At 50.9% G+C, this 16,036-nt stretch overlaps 1 protein-coding gene across 4 annotated transcripts in view; it reads right to left on the bottom strand.

Annotated features, from left to right (window-relative positions):
- ZBTB44 (zinc finger and BTB domain containing 44) overlaps positions 1-10,412 on the bottom strand; it is a 41,410-nt gene extending 30,998 nt beyond the window's left edge. For all 4 annotated transcript variants that reach the window (XM_068659072.1, XM_068659073.1, XM_068659074.1 and 1 more), the window contains exon 1: positions 10,272-10,412. The gene's annotated coding sequence lies outside the window, so the exon portion shown is untranslated. The remainder of the gene's footprint in view (positions 1-10,271) is intronic.
- Positions 10,413-16,036: the final 5,624 nt, after the last annotated feature.

Genomic DNA, 16,036 nt, shown 5'->3' with positions numbered 1-16,036 from the left:
ACAAGGCAGAGGATGGAAATGCAAATACCCAAACAAACGTGGATCGGTCGATAAAATTGCCTTTATAAACCTTTGAAAATTTCCCAGTGATGAAATGGAACACGACATGGAACTTACCAATTTGGGCTGACACATCCTCCAGCACATCCTTTGCAGACTGTATCTGCCCAGAAGCCCCAAACATGTCCTGAAACTCAAAGGAGCTCTGTTCCAACCCCTGCATCTGGCAGAATTAAGAAGTCATCTGTCTGAAAGTAACAGATTACAGATGCCAAGGCCCTCATTAAGCTTACCAGCAGCCACACACTTGCAACAGACTCTTGTGCAGCTCCGTCTTGTCATTTCCTCGTGGAAGTGACACTTCCAGATTTATTCATGTCCTTTATCATCCCGTATACGTGGCCTACAGGAAGCAGCCTACAAGACTTCCTCCTGACCCACCTCAAGTTGGCAAGAGGATTTTGTCTTACTGTAAGACTTTCTTTTCATTTCTACAGAGACACTCTGCTCATGTCTCGGGCAAAGAGAAAAATGAGCTTTGGTCTCCGCAGCTGACAAACTTATGTCTGCCATGAGGCAGCTTCACAGCAGATAGTAATTTCCCCATTTATCTGTGAATCGGTTAACTCTGGAAGGTGTCACAGAGTTGGACTTCAAGTCATATACAGTGAAATACAACCTGCTAAATGGTTTCGGTCCCACTGGCTTTGGGCAATGAAAATGAATCTGCACAGCACTGCAAACGGCCATGGCCAAGAGCAGACCCTTCTGACTGATGGGAGAAGCTGCGAGCTGACAGAAGTTTGTAACCAAAACACCCTGGGAACCACTGACAGGCAATTGAGAGCTCTGTATGTGGGCACTCAGCGTGCTAGATTACTACAGCAAGATTAAAGCATAGCTACAACTCCTAGTCTAGATAAAACTTGAAGATTAAAGATCACGTTGTAGGTGTGTAAAACATGTTGCCACTCCTTTCATTAGAAGTCAATCTAAAAATGTTTCCATTAGACACCGCTCTGTGATTATAAACATGCAATCTGATAGTTTAGTTTTCAAGAAAAGGTGCTACTGTACTAGGAGAAGAGGCAAGACTGTTCAAAGATTGTCTTATTGTGTGGCACGCACCTGCCAGAAGGCTTGGCAACGTTACCACAGTGTTAATTCAATCTCTCAAATATTTAGTGCCAAAGCTCCGGTTATTTAAAAACATAAAGATGTTTTCATCTCTCAAAGATCAGCAGTGATATATGATTAGGTGTTTGTATACAACCGCAGAACCTGGCTAAAAGAAAACAATATGAAGAAAAGAAGAACGGAAAATAAGAAACCAAACAGAAAATGAGACACCACCTGTGTTTACTGAAGCTGAAGTATGTCACACTAACTCGGTAATGCATTTTTCAGAAGAAAAAAAAACAGAAATGCCACAGAAGATGAGGACTACATTAAAATGTTTGAATAACGTGACATGCAGAATTATTAGCAAAACCAAGATGAATAGACAAACTACAAGTCAGCTAAGGAGCTGGTTAAAAAGACGTAATTTGTGTACTTGAAATGACAGGTTAAAGAATTTACCTGTGAAGTGCCATAAGGAGTTGTTTTAGCAATAATCTCCAAGTGTTTCCGTAGAGACACAGGCTCAAAAAAAATGCTGATGAAAAGGCTTAGATGTATCATCAGCACAAAGCGTAAAAACAAATGACATAACTCGAGTCCTAGGAACAGAAGGAAATTCACTGGAAATCCAGCAGTATGAAATTAAAAACCCACCATTATATACTAGGGACTTACAAATAGAGTTGAGCTACAATCTGGAAGCTAATTAGTTAAAAGTGACTTTGGAGAAAAGATCTCCATAGCATTTAATTAAATTGAGCAGCTAACTGAAAGGCCCACAGAATAACCAGACTATTTTAATACCTCATTTTTTTGTCAGGTGGTTGTCAGGATCTATTTTAGCCTCCCAAAAGGTTCTCAAGAGGATTTTTTGGTGCGTTCTTCTTCCCTGCATGTCTGCTGCTTACCTCGTCTCTAAAGTAAGCTATGCTCGGGTCTTCTCACAGCACCTGATTTAGCCAGACATTTCAGACAGCAACATGTACTAGCTAGAACCAACAGGGCATCCATTAAGTGCACTGATCAGCAAGACAGTGCTTAATCTCAGGATCTAATTAAAAGAAGAGATTACAATAATCAGGACAGCACTGGAGCGTGCGCCACACATGAATCGTTGGTCTGACGCCACTGAGTATTTTTTACGCAAGACCTAGCAGATGAGATGTGTCCTAAAACACAGATACGTGGAGAAGATAGATGTTCTCTTAAAGGACTCCACACCTTTCGACATCACTGAAGCTTGCTGGCTGCAACAAATGGCACACCTGATGCACCAGCTGAGCTCTTGAAGATGCTCCTGGTGAGAGCGGACAGCAGCAACTCGCAGCATTTTGGTGCAGAACGGGTGAAGAGCCTCGGGAACGGAGCCAGGTACAACATGCTGGCTGCTCCATCCCTAACAACACGCAAGCAACTCCACACATTTTCATATCCTGTGTTGCTTTTTTTTCCTTTTTTTTTTTTTTTTATTTTTTCCAAGTCTTGTCTTCACGAGCCACAACAGTTTTTCAAGTTTTGGTGTGATCATTTGAAGTCAGCTCTTTCAGAGAACAGAATGTTACCATTCACTACTTCAAAGGACCCAGATTTAACTTGTTGCCTTTTTGAAGCTGCAGTGCAAAGTATAAACTTTATGTGCCTAATATAGCTTTCACATGGTTGAATAAGCAAACTCGATAAATGCCACTTTCCCCAGCCTCCAGCACTTTGAACTTTTCATTGTAGGAATCTCACATTAGTGCTCCATATAACACATAAAAGTACATTTTCAGGCTGTACTTAAAACTGAGGCTCATTTAGCAACGCGAGCAGTAACAGCTAAGAGGTCTTGCTATATATGCAATATTTATTTTCTTAATAAAAATTAATGTGCAAACTTCATTAGACGGAATGTATTGTGATACATCACAGATTCATTGCCCTGCAACTGTTTTTTCACCAGTTCTCTGAAAAAGTCCACGACCAAACTCTTACATGGCGAGTTTAACAGCCGTTCGCCCTGAAAGCGCGTGCTGGAGATGCTCGTACCACCAGCACACAAGCAAACCTGTTTGTTTTGTTTTGTTTTCCTAGAATAAAAGCAACAAATGAATTTGCAGTATCGTCATGCAGGCAAGCCCCAGAACATAATGAGATTATACCGAGCGGACTGATGTTACATCCCTGAGGCACACATTCAAATTCAACCACTCTTTCCACAACAGCGTCATTTTAACGCGCTCTAAACACTTTCTTCAAAGTTCTCCCCTGTGCTAACTCCGATCTAGTTTGTCCCTGGCTTCTCAGCGTAGACAAGCCCCAGCACGACCTCTTCCCATGCTGTGTAACAAAGCACCAAGCTTCGTTTTCCCCGTCTCAGCGAGGAGCTTGAACTGAGACCCAGACCCGCCGGTACCCGCGGCCTCGCTGACCTGAGGTCGAGCACTTCTGAGCGGTTGGGGCAGGAAGCACTGGGTTAGGCAATTCTTCCGACTGAGCTGCGGGAATGCTACTAGTCTCAGAACACATACTAGTCCAACATTAAATTCTACTAAATACTGTAAATTGCCCCCCAAAATCCATAAAGCGCTTTTATTTGTCACATGGCAGCAACCTTCTCGTCTAAACTAATTCTAATTCCAGACAGATAATTTTTCTTGTTGTACCACGGCTATCCACAGCATCGCAGTCTTTGCTCTCTGAAGCTCTGCAAGCATCTCAACAAACTTTGGAACAACGCACATCACAAAGTCTGCTCACCCCAGTCTCCCTCCCAAATTACTACCAAAAACCCCAAGCCCTTTTTGAGGGTGCCATGGGAAAGAAGCGGGGAGAAAAATGGCATGGGCTTTGTATCCTCATGCCAAACTATTATATTTTAAGACTTTCTTGGTAGCTCTACTGCATTAGATCCATGGAAGAGTCAAAAGGTGAACCAAAAACCTCTGTGCTTCTTCACACACGTGTACGCCTCCTTACAGAGCACTGCCAAGCCTTACTACATGACTTTGAGGAGAAAAGAGGGCACACGAGGCATGTTTCAGACAGAAGAGAGTCGATTTCAGACATCGCTTTAATTGATGGCACAGCAAAAACCACCCTTGGAAAGCAAACCATCTCTTCTGTTCCTCCAGGACAAAACCTGGGTGCGTTACGCCCCGAGAGCCGCCAGCAGCAACACAATTTTGGGAGCTGAGGAATCCCTCCTCTCCCCAGCCCGGTGCTGTCACCCCCAAGCACTGCCTCCTACCTGACTGTGTGCGAGGCTTTAATTTTTGTCACTTGCAAATGACAAAGCTGTCGCCTCATTTTGCAGAAACAAACGACTGTAACTGCACATCACAATCATTAGGTTTGTGACAGCCAAATTTGGCTAAGTGCTAGTTTTTACTGGTTCAGCACAAAGCTTACCTGTCAACTGATTTGTTGTTTGAAGTACTCAGTTTTATTACAAGAAATGACAGCTTTCCTTCCCCGACTTCAATTTCGGATTAGCAAGGAAGCATTACACCTTAATGAAATACACATTAACTGTAATAAATTAATTTTTCTGAGGCAGAATGCAAATCTCAACCCTCCCCGAAGCGCGCTAGCCCCGTTCCTGCCAGAAGTACAAGAAGCCTGCGCTGACAAGCAACGCCACGGAGAACCTGCGGAAAGAGCAAAGGGGAGAGAGATCAAGGCGCAGCCACACGTCGGGCACAATCTCGAGAAGCAAAAAGGCATCGCCGACCCAGACGGCGTGGCCCAGGGCCAGCTAGTCGGGGTGTCACAGACACGGCAACAAGCAGCCGCCTCTCAGACGGAAGCGGCTATAAAGAATCCCCAACAAGTTGGAGCAAGGCAGGAATGCGGTTGTGTCATCGCCCTCTTAGCACTGTGTGTACCCTTTATTTTCCTAATGACTCAATTATGCAGGTAAAATTAAATGCCTAAAAGGAGTTCTTCCTGGCCCTGAAAACCCAAAATCCTGGTGTTTACCCACAAAGCTGCTGTCAGGTGAGCAGCGGCAACGCAGGCTCTCTCGCTTTCTTGCCTTGTATGGCCAAACCTGGGCTGGGAGAGCCAACCGCGTGGCTCGGGCTGGGAATAAAGAGTTTTGTGGATTTTGTTTTCATCCATTGGCTGTTTTTTTTTTTAAGCCTCCAGCATCTTTATTAACATCGCACAGAAACCTCTTGGAGTACAATCTTTCTTACCATGGGTATAGAGCCACTAAAGAGAACAACAAAAAAACAAACAACAAAAGCTGAAAGAAAACTTCAGAAGCTGCTGGACCTGCAGCACTCCAACACCACGTAAATGTCCACCCCTAACGTGGGACCAACTCACACCATAACCACCAGGCATCTCCAGGACTTTTGGATCTCTGTAGGACCCAGCAAAAGACTCACCTGTGGCAAGTACCCACCATAAATTCACTTTTTTCATAAGGTACTCTTAGTAATATCCAAATGCACTGTGCCACCTGTAATTAAACTTATAAACCAACATCTTCTCGAGTATCCCTAACTGCACCTCCAGCAACACAGCACAATGACCATGTTCAGTTGTACTTCTGAACGTAAAACACCGCACTGCAAACGTTTATAACATTAGCACTGATGAGCTACAAAATGCCCTTTATGAGAAAGCCTCTCAGTGCTCTGGAAAAAGCTGCCTTTATTCAACCTTCTTGGGTAGAGCAGGCAAACAAATGTTGTGGTTGAATCACCTCAAAACAACGTGGCAGACCTCAAAGGAAAAAAAAAAAGGTGATGTAGAACAGCCTCTGCAGACAGAGGTACTAAATAGCCTGGGACAATTCAGCTGGGGGGGAACAAAGAGAAAACTGAGAACACAGATCTATACAATTGCAAATGAGAAGGTGACTGGCAAAAAGATTCTTTATTCTTTCTCCTGCTACAGAAACTAGGCAGCACTCAATGAAATTACCATGCACCGGGTTTAAAAAAAACACAACGGGAAATATATTTTCGCACAATTTGTGGAATTCACTGCACAGCACACTGCAGAAGCTGAAGGGACGAACTGCTCGAAAGGTTTAGGCAAATCCACGGATGACGGGTCCAAGAGGCACAACTAAACAGGTTGTCTGCAACGCAAGGATGTCCTGCTCAGGCCATCTCTAAATCCCCTGCCGCTGGTAGACGCGCTGAGGGATGATTACTATGCCACCTCCGTCTGCTCTGCTACTTTCCCCCTAATGATTTACTTCTGGCCACTGTCACCGACCGCACGCTGAGCTGCGCGCATTCTGCAGCCCTTATTATCCCAGCCCTCTCGCACTCTGATAAACCTGTTTGTCTGAAATCATTATTTCCCCGGCTCTAAATTGGAATATATTAAAAACACGCTGTCTCCAAATAAAGCGTGGTTTAAGTCACTTCCTTAAATTGATTAAATGGAAATAAAGAACTAAATTAAATTCCCGGCCTTCCCAACTCCTCCCTCCCCATCACACACGTGAATGCCATTTTCCCAGGTCTGCAGCTCGCTCCCTACCACCACCATTTCATTTGTGCACCTTCTGCAAGCAGCACCAGACATTTGTTTTCATCCCGTGAAACCATTAGAAGAATCAATGTGACCTCCAAAGGAAGTTAAGAGTAATGGACTCCCGTGTTTACTTAGCAGTAAGTACACAACTATTTAATTAGATCTATTTGCTAAAAACTGCATCTTCCAAGGCAACAGCAGCAACCGCAAAGCGCGGAGCTTCAACTTCTTGCATAAACCAGTTTTCAGGGCTTTTTTGCTGCTTAATACTGCTGAAACAGTAATGGCCTGCTACCAAAGCGCTGCTACAGGTGAAGGCACATTTCCTACCCGGCTCTGTTCCTTTGTCAGAGCACCAGGTAATCGAGCTGCTGCCCCTTTTCAGCTGCACAATTCTGAGACTGATGTCACATTGCCAGCGACAGACTCAACGCGCCCTGCGACCGTAGCATTTAATTTCGGAGTCAGCACTTGACACGTTGAAGTATTTGGAATTCCTGAAGTCTGGCTGTCTGCACAGTTGCATAATTTGAGCAGGGATAACCTACTTCTAACCAGGCAGGAGAGATGTATGTCAACAGACAATCCCTGCTACGTCAAGGGACATCTCCTTCCTCGTCACGTACCTGCACAAGCGTCGCTCGCCGATTTGTCAGTGTGGTTTTCTTCTTGTTTAAGCAGTGAATTACGACGCCAAAAAAAAAAGCGAAGTTACACATATCACTGCATCTTGTTACAGAAATAAACATCCCCAAAGATCATTGAAAAATAAAGTTTATCGGATGCAACAGACAGCAGCAGCGAAGCACCAGATGAGAAGGAACCAACACGAGGGCAAAGGACCCGAGGTCTCCTTATCAGTGACAGGTGAGCGGTGTTTGTGCAACCTCACCTTACAGCAGACATCACACTGCCATTAAGGACACAAAAAGAAAGAGCCTCCTTCAAATGGGTCACGGGGTTCAACCAAAAATAATGCCGGGCCACTTGTTCAGCTTCACACGCAGGGGAAGCTGGACTTGCTTTTGATCCTCTTGGCAAACAGCTGACCAGCCCCTCGGAGCAGCACGCATTTGCAACAGACACCACAGAACGAAACCACCCCTTTAAAAAGTTGCCAGAGTTTATGATTAACCTCCTGTTGCAACAAACATGGCAAGGATTCAGTTTCACTTGCCGACTACTTCTGTTACGTATTACAGAAGAATTACACAGAGACCCTCGCCCCCCAAAGCTCCCAGTCACAAAAAGAAGAGTTCTCTCACCCTGTAAACAAAACCAGTGGGAAGGCTCCTGGGTGGGAAAGCAGGAGCGAGCCTCCCCTCCTCGCGAGCTAGCATCCGCGCAGCATCCACCTGGGGAGGCTGAAGGAGGGCTGGAAATTCCCTTCCCCTGGAAAGGGACTGCTCGGAGTGTTCGCACCAATTAAAGCCTCAGATTAAAACCAGCTGTTTAAATAGAAGGAGTCCCTCGGGAGACGCACTTACAGCATTATAACCAGTTTCTGGTATAAACAGCTTTACATCAATGGGAGTATTTACGTTGGTAGAGCTGCATCTCGGCTCGCAGGCTAACACTTGTTCAGCTCTATCTTCATAAACAGGAGCACTTAAACCCAGGCAAGGTCTCCAGGCGCATCAGGCCTCGGATCCGCGTTACGCACGGACATCGAGCTGCACGAAGAGAGCTCAGGGGCAGAAGAAAGGCACAGCACATCTGGGATGCCCTGCAAGACTCCGGGACACCAGCCTGTGAGCCTCCAAAGCAACATCATCCCTACCCGGTGCCACCTCGCAGGGTTTGCAGAGCAGTACCACGAGCGTGACCTGCAGCTCAAAACCAGAAAGCACCTCAGGGGGGAAACTCCTCCACCTAAATAAAAGCTAAGAGTACCAGGCACCCAAAGGGCAAACAAAATTAAAATACAAGGAAAAAGGGAAAGTGCCATGCCAGGTGGGAGAAGCACAGAGAAAAAGCAAGGGCAAGCACCTAAGTGGGAAAGCTGAGAAGTTTCCCACGTGGGTAGGGCAAACCTAGGATGTGGTGTGAGGAGAATAATGAAAGCAGGAGACTTCTAGAAACATGCGAGAAAGGTTCTGAGCTGGATGAGAACGGGAGGCTGACAAGATCAGGCAACTTTCAAACTACAGGTATCACTTGAAAAGAGAAATCCGATGAATTTCAGACCAGAGGTTTCCAGCTTGGGATCTGCAGACCCCCGGGAAGCACACAGACTGCTTCCAAGCGGCCTCTGGGAGAGTAAATGGAAAAGAAAACCCAGGGCAGCCATGAAGTGCAGGGTAAGAACAGGTGACCCCTCTGGCACGTGTAGCGAGGAAGTGCTACGCTCCGGGGGCAGGCGCCAAAACAGCTGCCGCCGGGTGTCTGCGGGGACACAGGAGACATGGAAGGACACACGGGGAAACCTGCTGTCTGGGAGCATGTGGAACAAACACCCGCATCCCGAAGGCTACCTGCGAAACGCTGCCTGTTCCTCTCCTGGTGTGTGCAAACAGGCACGACACGGGATGTGCCAGCAGCCTTTGGTAGCCAGGCGATGCGACACCCGTTGCACAAGGCCCTGGAGACAGACCCTCCCTCGCCAGCAGGTACAACGCGCTCAGCAGGGCTGTCTCTTTGCTTTGCTGGGAGATCCGTGCCTGCCTATTTGCCTGGAGAGCCTCAGCAGCTTTCTGCAGGCAGCGAGAAGCCTCCTGGGGTGCCTGCGCTTGAGCGGGCTGCGGCGGTCAAGCACGGAGGCATTCCCCAGCACAACCTGCGTATGGAAAGAGCATCGAGGCACTCGGGCGGGCAGCGGTGCCCTGCTTGGGGTGGGTGCCTATAGGCAAGGAGGCGACAGCTCTTGGTGAGCCGGGAGCGTGGCGTGAACCCCCCAGCTCCTGCATGTGCCGGTGCCGGTGTTTGTGTCTGCGCAGGGCAGGCCGGAGCCAAAATAACCGGGGAGAGGCGGAGGGGGAGCGGGGAGGCAGGGGAGACCCCAACGGGTGGGCAGAGGGGCTGGGGGTGCTGCAAGGGGGGGGGGGGCAATGCCAGGACACGGGGCTCTGCCTTGCAGCTCGGGGGGGTCCCCTTCCTACATAAACACACGCGGTGGGGGGGCGGAAATAAATAAATAAATACATAAATAAATAAATGAAATAAATAAATAAATGGAAGCAGCAGCAGGAGGCACAACTTCCCCAGCTGCTGCTTGCCCCGGGGGGGTCTCAACAGGCCCGGAGGAGGGGACGAGGGGGAGGATTTTAGCAGAGCTGGGAGGCGGGAAACGGGGGGGCTCTGACAGAGCTGTGGGGGGCACGGGGGGGGGACAAGGGGACCCCACAGGCCTGGGAGGGGGGCACAGGGGGTTGAGGGGGCTCCTAAAGACCCGGGGGGGGCACCGGGTGCTCTGAGGGTGCTGTGGGGGCACAGGGGGCTGTGTCAGGCCGGGGGGGGGCCCAGCAGGGTCCATACCAGGCGCTGCCCCCCCCCTTGTTTTTATCCCCCCCCCCCTTCCCCACGCGGCGCTGCGGGGGGGCGCTGCCGGGGGCGGACCCGCGGTGCAGCAGCCAAAGCCCTCCCCCGGCGCCCGTTGGTTCCCCCCCCCCCCTCACCTCCCGTTCCCCCCCCCCCACCCCCTCCCTCATCACCCCCGTTCCCCCCCCCGTTACCTGCGGGGCCCGGGAGGAGGCCGAGCCCCCTACCGCGGCAGGGCCATGGCGGGGCGGCGGCGGCGGCAGGAGGAGGAGGAGGAGGAGGAAGATGAGGAGGAGGAGGAGGAGGAGGGGGGGGGGCGGGAGGAAGGCGCCGCCGCCGCCGCCTCCCCCTCAGGCGGGGAGGGGAGGGGGGGGGGGGGAGCGAGGAGGGGGGGGGGCGGCGGCGCGCGCGGGGCTGGGCGCGAGGAGGGAGGGAGGGGGAGGAGGGGGCGCGGGGCGCGGGGCGCCGTGTTTGTGTCCCACAGTGCTCCGCGCGGGGCGGGGCCGGGGGCGGGGCCAAGGGGGAGGGGGCGGGGCTAAGGGAGGGGGCGGGGCTAAGGGAGGGGCGCAGGGCGCAGGCGCGGGGAGGGCGGCGGGGAGCGCGCGGGGCTGGGGGCACCCAGTGCACCCAATGCACCCCCTGTGCATGCACCCACCGGGACCGTGCACCCCGCACCCTGCACGCCCCCCTGCATGCACAGAGCGGGACCGTGCACACGGAACACCCGCGGTGCATGCAGCCCCCCCCAGGACCGTGCACAGTTGCATTGGGGCTGTGCACGTGGGATCAGGACCATGCACATGGGTTTGCACGGTGTGTGCACCATGCACACGGGATACCCGCGTTCGTGCATGCATGGACAGGATGGTGCACACAGGACACCCCCGGTGCATGCACCTCCTGGGATCATGCACCCCAGGCACCCCACTGCATGCACAGACTGGGGCTGTGCACATGGACACCCCCTAAACCATGCACACCAGGCACACCAGTGCATGCAAGGACCAGGACTGCACATGGGATGCCCAGCTGCATGCATGCACAGACAGCACTGTGCACGTGGAACACCCCGGTGCAAGCACCCCCCAGAACCACGCACCCCAACCACCCCAGTGTGTGCATGCATAAGCTGGGACTGTGCACACAGGACCCCCTGGTGTGTGCATGGACCAGGACTGTGCACACCAAGTGCTCTGCAGCATGCATGCATAGAAAGGGACTGTGCACACAGGACCCCCTGGTGTGTGCACCCCCATGGATCGTGCACACAGGACACCCCAGTGCATGCATGGACCAGGACCGTGCACACCAAATGCTCTGCGGCATGCATGCATAGAAAGGGACTGTGCACACGGGACACCCGAGTGTGTGCACCCCCAGACCATGCACACCCCCATGCATGCACCCCCAGGACCCCAGGCCCCTTTCCCAGCGGGTGCCCCCCAGGCAGCTGCCCCAGCACACAAAGCGCAGCCACACCTGGGAGCAGAATCCTGCAGTTTACATCTACCCCAATGGAGCTGGGAGTTAACGAGTCTCAAGTTAATCCAGCCCTGTAATTTGGTCCAAATCTGCACTAACTTGGGGTAAGCGCAGTTTAATTTGAGGTGATTAGTGCGGCCATTTTCTCCGTGGTCACGTTATTTATTTATTTAATTTATTGCAATAAGTGCTCAGTAAATTGAGGCAGGAAACAGATTGAAAGGCCACCGTCCAAGAACGTTAATCAGCGGTAAAATATTTTAAAGCGGCCTCTGGAAAACACCACACTGCTCCTCAAACAACAACAAAAACAACCAAAAAAAAAAAAACACCAACACCAACAAAAAATAAGGCCAAACTCTTTGTGCTGGTGTAAAAACCCTGGGACTGTTTTTTTGCTGGTTACTTGCAAAACCAGGGGGAGAGCAGAACCCCTGCAGGCTCTGGGATCCTGCTCTCTGCTGCTTCATTCTCCTTTGGTTTCCTCTGGCTTTGCATTTGCGGGGAGCTGCAGGGTAAACCCGGTGCACTGCTCTTTTGCAAGTTACTTTAGTGAAAAGCAAAAGCAAAACGGCACTGATTTGGGCAAATTGTGCATGTGTGCACACAGGTTGCTGCCACCTTTTTCAGCTGATAAACAAGACATGGTTTGCAAGGCAAGGAAGAATCTGGTCCTGTCCATCTGCGGTTTAATAAAGATTAATGAAAATCAGGGCTACCATCCCTGCCCCTCCAAATGCTACCCCAAAAAGTGCAGAGCTGAGGGCGTTTTGTGGTGACACTGCTGCAGACCAAGTGGGTTCAGTGGGTGTGCAGCTGATGCTGTTTCCTGAAGGCGCTTGATGCAATTTGCATTTTCTTGCTGGCTGCAGACACTTGTGCAGCGTGTTGTGGCATTGCTTTGAAACACTGATTTGCGATAAATTTGTGTTCAAAGCTCCAGGTTCGGGCAGCGGAGCTGACAGTGGGTCACTGCCCTTGCTTCTGTCCTGCCCAAGCCTGGCCTTGAGCAAGCTGTGGGCTTGGTGGGTGAGAGGCCAGCTCTGACCACCCAAATTCTCATTGGGAAGATTCAGCGTGGTACTCACGGTGCTGCAGCGAAATCACCAAACCCTACAAATATCCCATTTAAACCAACAGCTGCTGAACCTGCTGCGTGGATCCAAGACATAAATGAAACGAAATGAAAAGACATAAATGAAAAGATGCGATGAAACAACGCATTGCCTTTATTTTTTTTTTGTAACTAATTCTTTACATTGCTCAGCATTGTCCCAAGAGCTGGGTGAGTGCCTGACAGCACATCAACATCACCCCAAGGAGATTTCAACCACAAAACACTGCAAGGAGGGTGAGCAAGGGGGACTTCTGGGTGCTTGCACTCCAAAGCGGATGCATGAACTCACCTAGCCATGACTGCAGCACCAGTGCTGCCAAACTGATCAGCCCAGATAATAAAATAAAATAAAATAAAATAAAATAAAATAAAATAAAATAAAATAAAATAAAATAAAATAAAATAAAATAAAATAAAACACAAACAAACAAAAAGAGCACCTTAATTTAATTTCTTCCCCTTTCTGCTTTTCCCACACAACCTCCCAGCTCCTGGCTGTGTTCTCCACCTGCCTCGTTAGGTTTCCAATTAGCAGCAGGGCATTGGGTGAGGGAATCAGGTGGGTCTGGCCGGCAGCAGGCTCTGCAGAGTGTTGGAGCCTCCTTGCATGGGACACTTGTGGGTTTGGGCATCAGCTGCCAGTAAATCCTGGGCTACCTCTGTGCTGGACCGAGGCAGCCCGGAGCACGACTGAGATGCACGAGTAAGAGAAGGTGGGGCTCAGGGTACTGAATGGCACCCACAGCATTATCCAAAATACTTGCAACCCCAAATCCTTTGTAGAAATCTGCATGAATACTCCATGGAAATCCACTCCGGGGATCACACTTAATAAATGAAATGTTCCAAGATGAGTAAAAGATCAGAGTCACAGCTTTCCCGTAAGAGGCGACTTGCTCTTAAGCACATTTTACAACATCGTGAGCTCGAGTCATTGGCACAGATGGAAAAATGTTGACATGAAACCCGAGTAATTTGGTGGTAAATCTGCTCTGTATCTACCAAGAGTGAGCCCACACTTGTTTATTTCTTGGGATTGTAGCTTGGCTGGGCTGGCTGCAGTTCCGCAGGTACAAACACCGGTGGGGAAATTAAGAGAAACCTTTGACAGCATCGCGATGGCTCCTGGCCTCCACCTGCAGCTTCTACACAAGATGCAAACTCCTGAAGCCTTGCCTCGTTTAACAGATGAGATCTGAGCATTTTGGAAAATGTTAGAGGCTTAAAGCCTGAAGCAAGAGCCCTGTCGGCAGTGCCAGCAGCTCCTAGGGCAGCTCGGCCATCCAGGACAGCTTCCCTTTGTGGCAGCTCTGCTCTTCCTGCTGCTGAAACCTCCAGGACTGGGAATGTGTTTGACCTTCAGCGTTTGCAGGTCCAGCTCCGGTGTGCCGGCTGCATGCACAGGAATTGTCCCACCAGGAAGCTGCCCACGTGCTCGCGCCTCTCCTGATTGCTGCTGCTGCAAAAAAATGTGCTGCTCGGGCAGATTTCCTCGCTGCTTCCGTCTGTTTTGCACCGGGAGGTCTCGAAGCCCTGGTGGGACTCGCTGTTGGCTGCACAGCTTCCCTGCCCCGGGCAGGATGCAGAGGGCACTGATGCAGGATGCATTGGAGATGTGCTTAAAGATGCTCAGCCGCTCTCTGGGGGCTGGTCTCTTGCTTGGATCCTTGAATCTTTCCCCTCCCTTTGCTTCAGCAGCCCTAGGAGCAGATCCCATGCTCCTACAAGTCTGCTTTTCTGCTCCATGTGGGATGCTCCCTGTAGCACAGAAACCAGATGACACCTTCCTAGTGCCCTGTGCAGCCTCCCTGCATTGCTCCCACCCTCACAGACCCGCTGCCTTGTCCTTGCTTAGCACCCATGTGCAGGAACTGTCCCCTCCTCGCTCCTGCCTGCTGCGCTCCCTGGGGCTCAGTTAATCACCCCAATCCTGCCGAGCACTTTGGCAACCCCCAGTTTTCTCCCGGTGTCCCCTCCTTTTGTGCAAGCACAGCTTTGGTGTTCATCCTGCGAAGGACACGATGTGCTCAGGGCTGCTGGCAGCTGCAGGGAAGGTAACTCTGTCATCAGGGGCCAGCTGCGAGCCCCCCGCGGGGTTTGGCTGTGCCAGCCCCAAGGCATCAGCTGTCCTTGTCGTGCAGGATCAGGCCTGGAGCTGGCACCCGAAAGGAAAACAGTGGGAGGTCAGGGGAAGAGCCTGGAAATGAGCTGAGCCTGGGCGAGCGCTGCGGAGCAGGATGGGGATGTGGGGACGTTGTGCCAAGGGCTGCAGCTGTGGGGGCATTGGGGCAGGATTTGGGGGTTTTGGCCTCTTCAGACCCAGGATCCTATCTTTGAGGTGTGCTGAATCGCAGCAGCCCGTCTGAAATGCTGTCAGGCAGCACCTTTGGGAACCAGGCAGCTTGCTTGGGTGACTGAGTATGGATTTATCCGCATGGAGAAAGAGATCTGGAAGAGCAGAGGGGCTGAAAGACCAGGATACGTCAGCTGAGCTGAAAATAACAGCCTAAACCAGACATAGTGGTCCGAGGACACACCAGGAAAGATGTTTCCGTCAGAAATGAGGAAGGATTCATGGCTGGAGCACCAGGTGCTGGCGTGACCTTGCTGGGACACGGTGTCTGCTTCTGCCCAGGGACAATAAATCCAGCCCCGCACGGAGCCCCCGCAGCACGAGGAGGGCACTTCGTGCCATGAGCCTGGCTGGATAAATTCAGCAAAACAAGGCTGAAAGAGCGTGCAGCTCCTGCCTGCTAACAGGGGAGGAGAGATTTAAACTGGGGAGAGAGGAAAGCAAAAGGAAAAAGGAAACCAAGGATCAGCATGAGCACAGCAGCACGCGGGGAGCAGCTATCCAGGAGTAACTCGGGTTGGGGAACCCAGCCCTTGCTGGGATGAGGTTCAGGAACATGAGCAAACCCCCTTTCAGCAGGTGCTTGTGATGGCTGTGCCTGTGGCACAGAGCCCCCTCCCCATCCTGCATCCTCTGAGCGATGCCAGCTTTAAAGACGTCAGGGATGCTGGAGCCTGGCTTCTATCACCTCCTCGGCAGCTGGGCTGTGTTTCTCCATCAATCACAATCCTATTCAGAAAATCCTCTCTCCCGCTGCCCAGACAGCTCTTCTGTGCCATGCACCTCCAACACAACGTGGCAGGGTGCTGCACGCAAGCGAAGTGCCCTGCATCAAGGAGATGAAGCCAGTGGGGGCCGCACCGTGCCCAAAATGCTGCTGGATTTGGGGTGGAGCAGCGGCAGCTGGGCTGACCCTAATCATTTCCCCCACTGAAGCCACAGAAGGGTGTCTCTGCCCACCAGTCCCCACTCTTTTTGGGGTACCAGCATGGACACGGTGACTGGGA

Source organism: Anas acuta, chromosome 23 (assembly GCF_963932015.1).
Source record: "Anas acuta chromosome 23, bAnaAcu1.1, whole genome shotgun sequence".
NCBI lineage: Eukaryota > Metazoa > Chordata > Aves > Anseriformes > Anatidae > Anas > Anas acuta.
Note: the sequence above shows the minus strand (reverse complement) of the source record. Positions and strands in the feature narration are given on the sequence as shown.